The sequence below is a fragment of the Aphelocoma coerulescens genome, chromosome 11 (genome assembly GCF_041296385.1).
Source record: "Aphelocoma coerulescens isolate FSJ_1873_10779 chromosome 11, UR_Acoe_1.0, whole genome shotgun sequence".
NCBI classification, from domain to species: Eukaryota; Metazoa; Chordata; class Aves; order Passeriformes; family Corvidae; genus Aphelocoma; species Aphelocoma coerulescens.
Genome location: NC_091025.1, coordinates 17,981,826 through 17,993,639, shown reverse-complemented (window position 1 = coordinate 17,993,639; position 11,814 = coordinate 17,981,826). Strand labels below are relative to the sequence as shown.

The window sequence follows — 11,814 nt, the reverse complement described above, 5'->3', positions numbered from 1 at the left end:
ATTAACAAATTACAGAAGCCTGAATTCTATTTGCATCAATGAACTTGAGAAAACAATGACCCACAATCAGTTCATTCAAAATTTTAGTTTCCAAACTTTAGTTTCTAAAGAATCATTAAAATACTGTTGAATTTTCCTTTCATTTCCACAAAACACATTCTGTCTTTTTGAGTCTTAATTGCTTTTGCAATAGCACACATTATTAACTGCAACACTAAACGAGCTGGAAGTAGTGTTAGATGTTTATTGCTGAGAGGCATTTTCATTAGGAGACTGAAAGTAATGTACCTTTTCACTTTAGGGAGATGACATACACAGAAATGTAATAATTAACCCCCACTAAATTTTAAAATTGTTCTTAAAGTGAATAAAATTTTCCTTACTGATACTCTAGTTCATCTGAACAGATTATTAACTGCTAAATATGTATTTCTCTACTCAAACACAAAATACTACATGATGGATATTTTTCAAATTATTTTAATTACAAGATTGAATTTTTAAATGCTTCATGCCATGATCTTGGTGATGTCTCTGCATGAGGCCATCAGATTCCCAGGTTTTGGTGTCTGCTCATTTGTGATTCTCAACAAGATATTTCTTCCCTGAAAACTAAAGATTCCCAACCATTTCCTCTCTTTTGCATGTCCCTTTCAGTCCCTCCAAGTCCATTGTTCGTGGACTAAAAGACAGAAATGCAGAAGTTGTAGCTCTGCTTCAAGGAGAGATACAGTTCTATAGACACATGCAGGGAAAGATGAATTTTGGGATAATTTGATGTGGGTGTTTGGTGGATTACTGCACAATACAGACTGCAGGTTATCATTTGCTTTCACACATAAGAGCACTGACCCAGCTGTGCTCCCAAAAACCATTTCAGGATGAAAAGAGCTCCACCCCTGACTTAGTAAAGTTCTAACAACAAATTAATCTGAAAACATGAGCAGCCACAATTATTAAATTAGCGTGTGTGAGGAGTACAACAGCCCTCCTAAGTAACGGAGTCACTACATTTAATGACTATCAATTAAACAAATGGAGCCACAAGCACAAACAGGTATCTGCTCTCTGGGTGATGGACACAGGGTGCACACCCTGACAAGACTCCTGTCCTCTGTACCACACTGGCAATTCTAACAGGGTTAGCACAGATGCAGTCAAAGTGCCAAATGACTTCCGAGGCAAACACGAGCAGCACTTAACTTCTGATCTCCAGGTAATTAAATTTATTAGGAATGCAGACTTGAAGCCTTCTGAAGCCTCTGCAACCCAGTAAACACCTTCCAATTGGTGCAAGTCAGGCATCCTTATGCCTTCAGATGTCGGGGTCGCTGCTACTTTCTGCATTTGTTCTTTCTGGATATTGTTTTATAAATAATACACGTGAGTCTAATTCTGCTCAGACTCTGTCAGACAAAACTATCTGACATTGTTTGCTTTCCAGAAACGTGATTACTGCCTCCTGTCAGAAGTAAAGCTCTGTGGGAAATCTATTTTTCCTGGTCAAGCAAATACTTGGTGGTGAATACAGAGTGAAGTGGAGCACTCCAAGTACAAAAGGAAAGTGCAAATTATGCAGAGAGTGTGACTGGAGGAGAATGAGGAAGTGCAAAGCAAACTACATGTGTAGGAAAGTGCTGACATGTATCAGTGATGATGTAAGAAACTCATCACCAGCCTCTGCTATCACCTGCTAAGGTTCACAAAGCTGGAATCTACTCATTTCCATGCTAATTGTCATGGTCCCTGTCCATTCAGCTGGGGAGCTATCGGAGCTAGTCTAGAAGAGAAGGATAAGTCTTGCAATTTTAACCAATTGTAGGCAGGTGTTTGATTTACTTTCCAGAAGAAAACTTCTCCTGTAAGGTTTTTTCCCTCGAATATCCCAGGCTGCTCCAAGCCTTGTCCAACCTTGGACACTGCCAGGGATCCAGGGGCAGCCCCAGCTGCTCTGGGCACCCTGTGCCAGGGCCTGCCCACCCTCCCAGGGAACAATTCCTGCCCAATATCCCATCCAGCCCTGCCCTCTGGCACTGGGAAGCCATTCCCCCTTACCCTGGCACTTCAGGCTCTTGTAAATAGATTCTCTCAAATAATGTAGAGGAGGGTAAAACATTGCAACTCTTACCCAGTTGTCAGTGGATCAAGAACCTGATCCTTAAACAATTACATCTGGAATTCAGCAGCTTGGTACTCAGTACTCTGCTCCATATTACATGGCATTTACCAATCAGCACCATCTTACTAGAGAACATAAATGTGGCAGCTGTAGGCTTCTCAGTGATGGTTATTTACAGATGCCTGAGGGTTCCAAGATCTGGCATTCAATCCTTTCATAGTTCACAATCTATCAGAGCCACTGCCTCAATACTGTCAATGCTAAATTTTGACTTAAACTTCACATTTATTAAGAAAAAAAAAAAAAAAAAAGTTAAGAACCCAGAGAAGATATAAGCTATTTTATTTCTAATGTGGTTTTAGCTCCAGTTTGTATTCTTCAGTGCCTGACATTTTGCAAGTCATATGGTGCATTTCCTCAGGGAAAGTAAATCAGCTGCTCTCCTGGAGTGCAAGCTTCCTAATACACAAAAAAAGTGCTTTGTTTGAGAGCAAAAGCGCTGTACAGTTGTTATGGCAACTGGATTTTAAAAGGAAGTGCATAGTTTTGAGGGGCATCTGCTTAATTCCCAAACAAATTCTTCACCCCAGCTGCCCTGGGAGGAATGATTTTAAGTCAGTCTCCTGCAAGATGCAGAGTGACTTCCAGCTGAGCAGCTTAGCACAGCTCCCACTGGCTCCATGGAAAGGATGACCCCGGTGTTCCAGCTGGGGGAGCCGCTGCCTGTGAGCCCCCAGAGCCCCCTGTAAACACAAAGGGGCAGCACATTGCAAAGGCAGCTGAGGCAGTGGGTGCATGGGATAAAAACCTTAGCAGCACTCAGCAGAAACAGAATGTCCTCCCTTCCTGGGCAGACACACAAAACTAACTTCCAGTGCAGGTGTAAAGTCCTTTCAAAACAAGGAAAAAGCACAAATAGAAATCCATCTGGTGTGTGTGTGTGTGTGACAGGGGCTGGGAACTGCAGTGCTGCTCGTGGCTGTCACTGTGCTGTCAGAACCTGTCAGAGGGGTTTCAATAGGAAGCTGTGAACCAGGAACTGAAAGTTCTTTCATATCTTTAAGAAAGCCTGTAATACTTGAATCATCCATAATTGACAACACTGACTTACAGTTGTCTTCACTGTGTGGAGTTTTATGAAATTTCAACACTATACAGATGAAGTTTTGGGGGTGTTGTTTCAGAACCATGCAGCACTGGCATATACAACATATTTATGCATAAAGAGAAAATTTAAAAACAAAAATACTCACATTAGTGAAATTTTGTGCCAGGACTAACGGCTTTGCATAGAAAAAATGTCATCCAGGGAGTCAGAACTACAGCTAAAGAGCCAAGATTCCCAAACTGACATGGGATGCACAGATGTACTCAGGAGTTCTTTCAAAAGGGCATTTACCATCAAGCACAGAGTGGAGAAAAATATAACAGGAAAGTAACTGAACATGCCAAGAATCACACATTATTTTAAATTCAAAAATAATTAACTAACTTCTGAAAGCCATGTAAGTGAAAAAGATCAAAAACATACAAATCCTCCAGTAGCTTGTTAAAACACAAACAGCTTGAGAAAAGTAAAATGCCATACAACAACAATCAGAAGAAGAAAAACTAAGTCTGGAATCAACTAGAGTAAGGAGTTCAAAATATGTGGCCTTGGACCATGGACTACATTGCAGCTGCTGAAAATACACTTTCTGCTCACCTGGTAGTGCAAGTGCAGGACTTGTGTTTTGCATTCAAAACTCTGAAAGTCCTACCAAATGTACCAGTACTGCAGCAAAGCTCTGGGATTTGTGCTGGTAAAAGTCAGAGAGATTCAAGAGGTGTGAATAAACCCAGCAGAAATCACTTCTGGGGCTGCTCCCTTCCCTTTCCCCTTCTTTTCACGGCTGACTTTCTGTTTTCAGTGCTGCAGTGAAAGATGGGTATCAGAGTTGGCTGTTTATACATGTAAAAAATGGGCATCTTTAAAAATCTCTAAATTCTAGGTAGCCTATAAATACTGCCAGCTCTCTGCACCTGCACTGGACGCAGCCAGATTTATAGAATGAGGAATTGTTTGTTCACAGATGCATCTTAACATTAAAGTCCATTTCATTTACATGACCCTGGAGCCTTGTCCAGACAAGCTCACTTGAGCTTTACCCAGATGGTGCCCATTTGCTCAGGCATCATTTATTACAATTCCCTGAGGTGAGGGCAGGCAGCCAGCTGGCAGAGGCTCCCAGACTTGTGCTGGGGAGACTGCACGTCTTCATCACTGCATGGCAAACACTGCAATGACAGTTCTAAACCTGCCAATGCTTGCATCATTCTGCTGCTTAACCTGCTGTGTTCAAGCTTGTTTTATGCCTGAAAATTAAATATATATCTATAAATAGGCAGAGTTGTGGAAGAATTGCAGCAAGAGCAGAAAGGAGCTGCCCTGAATTAACAGGACACTGGTGTTGCCATCTTAAATAAAACTCCAAACTCTACAAGAAACTGGTGCAGGATAAAAATAAAAATATCAGGTGAGGTTGACAGTATGAAGAAATAATCAAGTTTCTTCAGCAGATTCTTGTTCTAACAACCTAAGCATTTTAATGTGAAGCTTTTTCACTTTCAGATATTCTGCTATGGCAGCATTACCAAACAGATGAATGAAAGCTACAAGCAAGAGTTTCTATTTAAAATGTCACAGGGTTAATATTCCATGTCCTAGCATACATGGAGGAAGACCAGGCAGTGCTGAAACATGAAACTAATTTATTTAAAGCTGGAAATTTTTTACCACTGTGTAACTGCAACTGATTATTTCAGTTTATTATATCAGATTATTATAATTATAATTATTTCAGATTAGTATATCTCCGGCAACATACAACCTATATCCCTACAAGACTTTTATAGATTACATTCATTAAATATGCTAAGTTCACTGTTGCCACACAACTGCTTTATTATCATGACATTTTCTTTAAGATAACACCTGCTATCAAATGCAACCCACAGAGCTACATCCATGTTTAAAATAATAATAAATAAATTACCCCCTTCAAAACCCATCTAAAGCCAGTGTGAAGATTATACAAGGCATACACTGGTAAACATAACAAATATCTGGCAGTTTGTAATGACCTGGTGGGGAATGTCAAGTTAAAATTTACCCACAGCAGAGCAGTGATAGTGAAGGGTCCAGTTTATGACACCAAACAACAGGGAATAAATTTGTATTACCCAAGCAGCAGCCAGTGCATACCCAAGTATGGAGCATCAAAAGAAATATAACCTCTTCTATTCCATCAACATTAATGATGCCAGCAACAAAAACATTTATTTTTTTTCCCAATTTTCTAATTTTCAAGTCTCTAAAGTATTAAACCATTAATATTTCCCATGGATCTAATAGAGAACAACTCACTCATTTTAAGACAGCTTCTGAGCATTTAAAAGTGTATCATTTCATACTCAAGGAGAGAATACAACAAGTTTAGAATTTACTCTGAAAATCCAACTTTTCTAGTTAAAAATGGAGAGTCTGAGATCTCTCTTCTCTTTTCCCAGGAAACCAATTCTATCTCTAAGTCTACATCCAGAGCTTCATTAAACACAAAATACTTGACCAAACAAGTTTCCCCATCACTTCCCTGTACAAATGACATCCCAAATCAGAGGTCTGGCTTTAAACTTCAGCAAGGACAAGGCCACGAAGCAGCCACCTCACAGAGAACAGAGCACAGCTCACCCAGGGGACAGGTGTGCCCCATCCCTGCCAAATTGCACTGGAGAATCACCTGGAGATGGTTTTCCCTCGGCAGAGCTGGAACCTGGAGCAGTTTCTCCCAGGCAAGTGAGGAGCTGCCTGCAGCAAAGTGCCACAGGTGCTGTATGAGCCCAGATCCATCAGGGCAGGGGATGGTTAAAGCCAGGGCACACTCAGCTGCTCTGTGTTAGCACGGCCTGATTGGTGTGAGGGTGGGAGGTAAAGCTGCTCTCCTTCCTGGGTGCTATTTAAAACAGCTCAGAAAAGGAGGGGAAGAGCTCCTTGTGTTTTTGTCGTGTAGTGGGAGTGCACGTGGAGTAGTGTTGCTTTGTAGCTCTGCTTGGGACCCTCTGGAAGACACATGCTGGTGGGGACATATGATATTACAGCACCTCTTCCTGGGACTCCCTGTCCAGGCTCCAGGTGAGGCAGAGGGATGGGTGTTATGATCCAGTTTAAACCTAGAAAAGCAAAGCAAGGTAAGTCTCTGTGCGTAAACCGGAAAGAACTTAGAAGGTTCAAAATATCCCCAGAAATGAGATTAAAACTAAATGAGGTTAGATGTTTTTGCCAAAAAATGGATGTATTTTATTTAAGAGTAAAAGAGGCAAAGAGAAGGGAAGAGAAAAGAGAGAAAGAAATAGAAAAAAGAAGTGGGTGTGGGGGAACAGGGAGAGGTGACAGGGGTTAGGTGGAAGCACATCACCCATTCAAGGGTCCCAACAACGTCTCGTTGCTCCTCTCCATCTGGTCTGCTGGGGGTGAGGGTCCCCCATCTCTGCCCCCACACCCCACACTGCCACACACCAAAGAGTGCAGAATCCCATGGATTGAGATACACTTTGGGCCAGCTGGGAATGCCCACGTGCCTCCCTTGCAGGGGCTGGCTTGACACACTGTCCCTTGCAACACTGAGGGTCTGTTGCATCACCTCTGGTGCAGGGTCTGGGGACCCCTTTGGGGAGCCCCTGTGATGGGCCATGTCACCCCTTCTGCTGTGGATAAGCTTCCTCCCCCCCGGTGAGGACCCCTCAGCTGGGCTCTGCACAGTGGAGGATGGGCAGTCACTGCACCAGAGGCTTTTCCAAGACACCCAAAGCCTCTCCTCCCACCCCTTGGTGTGGGGGTCTGTGGGAGCCTGGCAGCTGATAGCCCCGGGGCTGTGGTCCTCATCTTGGAGGTGTTAAGCCTGTGCTCAGTGAATGTCCCCAGCCCCGAGATGTTACTTCATCTTATCTTCATCATCGAGCAGTGTCAGGCCTCACTCAGGGCCCCATTCGGGGTGCAGTAGTCTTCTCTGCAGCTTTTGCAATACAGTTTTAAAAGTCCTTTAAGAAAATGTTTAAGTCATAAAATATAATATTTCAGTCTCTGACAATGGGTCAGCTTGGGATGGGTCCAGCCTGGGAAGCTGCAGTCAGAGGGGGAGTGTGCTGTTCTCTGCCCCTTCACTGCAAAGGCCACAGTGACGTGAGCTGGCGTTCCTTTGGCTGGGGTTTTTGGGAGAGGGGGTGGTGAATTCCACGGGCAATCCTGACTGTGGCAGTGCTGGCCCTGCCTTGTCCCTGGTAACACCATGTTCCCATCTTTGGGAGAAGCACTGCTGTGGCGCTCCAAGGGCTGAGCTGGGGAGGTCCCAGTGCTGGAAAGGCTGTGTTTCCAAGTGATTTCTCCATGTGTTTAGGTGCCTAGAAGGATATGCTTGTCAGAGGTGGCTCCCACTGTGTTTCTTAGTTGATTGCACATTTTAAAGCTGAGCTGTGTGTTGTGGGCAGGTGTGCTGGTGCTGAAGCTGGCCTGCTCCTCTCAGGGAGCTTGTTTTTTCTTTTGTAACCTACTGAAGTCATGTTGGTTTCTGTGAGTTTAGGGACTGTTAAAGTTAAGCATGTGTTTAAATCCTTCACTGGACCCACAGGCTTGTTAATGAATTGCTTTGCTGAATTGGTGATGGGTTTTTCAGCAGCTTTTCACTTGGCCCATCAGTGTAAATACTTGATACTGCTCTTTCATCAGTAATAGAAGGAAAATATTTTTCAGTTACTGAAACACAGAATTTTGCATTTTTTTTGTTTCCTGCCCATAAATGTGCCTTAAGGCTCCATGGAGCTGGCCAGCTGCAATCCTTCTTTTCCTCCTTCCATTCTGATGATGTTGGGAAATGCTTCTCCATGTTTTTGTTATTTTTTTTTTCCTTACACCTATCTAGAAACTCTGGCTTTCTCTTTCCCTTCAGCTATCACAGTATTTACTCAATATGTGGATTCTTGTACCCAGTGAATCTCAGAGCAATACACATGTTCAGTATCTCAAGCAGGCCCTGTTTCCACAAACTGCAAATTGATTTTCCCTCTCTGTTTTTTTTTTGTGAGTTGTTTAGACCCCACCTGTCCCACAAGTGAAGGCTCTTGGTAAGAGCAGGGACCTGCTGGGTTTCTAATCTAATCTTTGCTGATAATTCCTTTAGTACTAGTGGAGTTTTGTTGGTTGGTTGGTTTGGTGTTTTGTTGGTTTTGGTTTGTTCTTTGAGGGTTTTTTTTCCCTCCCCTCTTTCCTTTCTTGAGTTTCTGCTGCAGGGAAAAGTCTGTCTTGATGGATTTATTTCTTGTGGGGAAGTTGGTTTCTAAGTATTGCATCATACCAACATATGTGTGTGCTATAAACTTCCTGTTGCTTTTAATTAAGTTATAATTAATTGCAATTTTGGCTTGTGTTTGTTGCCTGTTGTGAGTTTTCCTAAACTTTTCCTGGTGGATTTCTAGGTTATAGAATGTGGGCTCTCAGGACTGGGTCTGTGATCCTGTACAAAACACAAAAGCAGTTCTTGGAGAATCTATTTGAGGGGTGCTTTGCAACAGAAAAATTGAATACATGAAGTGTTTGTAAAGAGAAAAACATGAAGCTGTTTTTTAAAAATGGCTACACACAAAAAGCCCCTTGTTCATGGTTTATAATAGTATTGTAATTCTAAGTTGTTGTCAGTTATGTGTAACTGGGGAAAACTAACTGGATTTGTTACTTTAGTTCAGCAAATCACCCATGGATTGATAATTAGTTTGTGACCTCAGATAATAAATTCAATACATTAGCAGCTCTCCCATGAGCATTATTTTTTGAAGGTTATGACTGCAGAATGTACATTTTTTTAACAAGTATTTTCCAAACAGTTCAAGTAAATAATGAAATACCACAGACTGAATATCACTTATTTTGACTCCTAACCATTCATTACTTTTCTTGAGAGGTTATAAGCATTAATTAACTTTTTTGTTGGTACTGAAGTACTGTAAAGGCAAAGTTTATTATAAGTACAATTCATGAAGGGCCAATACCTTCATTATAGTTTCAGGATGGGGGACAGTTTTAGGCACTCCTTTCATCTGTGCCTGCTGATGTCTTACCTGTGAAGGAGTGGATATGTTTTTTGGGGTTTTTGGCAGTATTTTTATGTATGAACTTGTTTCAGTGAAGCTGAAACAGACAGGTTTACTGAAAATTTGTTTTCTTTCAGCACTTGAGCTTTTAGGGTTTTTTTAGCTTAATAATTCCATTTTTTATCACTACATTCCTGGGGCTTTACTTCTGATAGCGGTGTAAGCGCTTTTGGAACATCAGTGGAAGGGTTTCATATTATTTCTAGTGACACAGTAACAGCCCCAGAGGAGTCATTACCATCACACTGCAGGCACTGGAGCTGTTTCAGTGTCAATGAAGTGTCTCTCAGACTTCCATCCGTGTGCTAACAGCCCCAGAGGAGTCATTCCGTGTCACTCAGAGAGCCCGAGCGCTTATGATGTCAATGGAAGTGTGATTTTAATGCCTGGCTACGTGCTTGTGAGAAAATTCCATAACTGTGATGGAATACAGGGTTTACCTTTAATATGTTGTTGTGGCTGCTTTGTGCAAGGTTTGAACATAAGCCTTAAAAGGAGAGGAATCTGCAGCCTCTGGGGTTTGTGTTTTGGCAGCTGGAAAGATGAAATCACTCAGGGATTTGCACCTTTTCCTGCACTACGTAGTGCCAATGTGTTGTAAAGCTGTGCCAGGGTGGTGGATGCAATGGAGCAGCAACCACTGTTCTGGCTGTGCCACACCAACGGGGAAAGCAGCAGTCCTGGCACAAAGGGATCTTGGGCACACCTGAAAATCATTTCTACAGTCAAATGTTGGTAGGCTGGTTTTGTACAATGACAGGCAGGTGGATATTTAATGCAAGATTTTGGGGCTTTAACAAGGAAATAATAATCTCTTTTTATAAGTTCTTTAAATGCACTATTATTATTTTTACTTAAATGCACTCTTTATTCCCTGCACTAATCTACATGGACACTTGGAAGCTATACCTCTTGATTACATATTTTTTTTCGCTTTTTGAAAATATTACTTCCTTAATCATTGATTATAATGAGCCTTACAGGTAGTACTGAAAAACAGGCTGAAATCATTTTTTGTCACAGTTTCAAATACAACACTTCGTTAATGCACTTCAAGGTTAATTGCTTTTTATGCCCTATTAAAGGGAGTGGGATGTCTTTTACATAGAGAGAAACATAAATGTTTAATTTTGTTATCTTTGCGTTAATACAAGGTAAAGGAGTAAGGTATCAGTGATTTTAAGAATATAGATTAGCTACTTGTACAAACCCACAGTTCCTTCAGTTCCCCAAATTAACCTATTTAAGGTACTTTAAAGTGCTAGTAATTAATTAAAAGTACATTTCCTTCTGGCTTTTTTAGCCCTAATTCCTTAAATTGCAAGTAAACCCAACCCAGGGATTGTTTTCCAGTGCTTCAGTAATTCTGGATTGTGAAGGAAGGCCATCTGTGTGTTTCTGTGTGTTCACACAGGGTAATGCACAACTGGGTGTGTCATTTAAAAAATCCACATAATGACAAATATTCTGAAATCATGCTGTGTCCTTTAATGGTAAAGTTTTGTTTCCATTCAGTACATAATCATATTTTTTTCCTGACAAATTTTGTGTGCAATGCAAATGCAGCTTCAGAAGGAAGAGCATTCTATGTTTTGGTAACTAAGAATTGTAGTATTTGCTGGTCAATATTTGAAAAATTCACAGCGTTTCTTTACCTCGATTTGTTATCATTTTTATATATATTTTTGTATGAATTTTTACCTTAAAATGGCATTTTTCCTCAGTGCTGGAAGGAGTGAGGGTGATTTTTAATTCCTTCATGTTGTCCCTCATTATTATTCCTCTATACCCACACTAATTGATCAGGTGTATTAGGCTTTCCAAATTGTTAGTCTAACACCAGGTGAATTTAGACATTCTCTCATTCTCTTTGCACACCAGGCTTCAGTTATTTTTCAGGACAAATAGGCAAAATGCTGCTCTTTCCTCCTGCTCTCAGAAATCGTGAGGTGGGAATATCCAAATTGAACAACCTTGTTTGTATGGGAAGACTCTGACTCTGTGCTGCCCCCCAGATCCTGTTCATGGTTTGTACAAAGTCTTCCTTCACATGAGTTTTGCTTTTACTATTACAAATTTGTGTGTTTTGCTGGAATATTTGTGATACAAGAAGTAAATTCTGATGGTGCATAAAGCACAGTGATGCTGCAGTCTGCAGATGGAGACACTTAGAGGTCTGTATTTTAAAAACAGACATTAAAAAGAAATTAAACAATTTTTTGGGGTAGGTGGAGGCTAAATTACTGTTTCCTCACACTTGAACACAAGAACACGTTTTAAAACTGAGAAGCTCTGGTGGAGGTGGCCTTGCAGTAGCTTCTGGTGAACATAATAACCTTACATACAATGCCAATAAGTTGGTGTGTATATATAAATACACTATATTTTGTATGCACTACGACTCCAAATAATTTGGTAGCTACAGAAATATCCCTTTACCCATGTTCTACTTTATTTCAGAGGCTGTGGCTTATAAACCAGGTGGTCAGAGGTGATTTGTAGGGGAATGAATTCTG

General features: G+C 41.2%; 1 protein-coding gene across 2 annotated transcripts in view; it reads left to right on the top strand.

Annotated features, from left to right (window-relative positions):
* Positions 1-6,139: 6,139 nt before the first annotated feature.
* Positions 6,140-11,814, top strand: part of CDH8 (cadherin 8) — a 361,598-nt gene continuing 355,923 nt past the window's right edge. The window contains exon 1 of one of the 2 annotated variants that reach the window (XM_069026620.1): positions 6,140-6,290. The gene's annotated coding sequence lies outside the window, so the exon portion shown is untranslated. Of the gene's footprint in view, positions 6,347-11,814 lie in introns of both variants that reach the window. The other variant, XM_069026617.1, reaches the window with a different exon arrangement.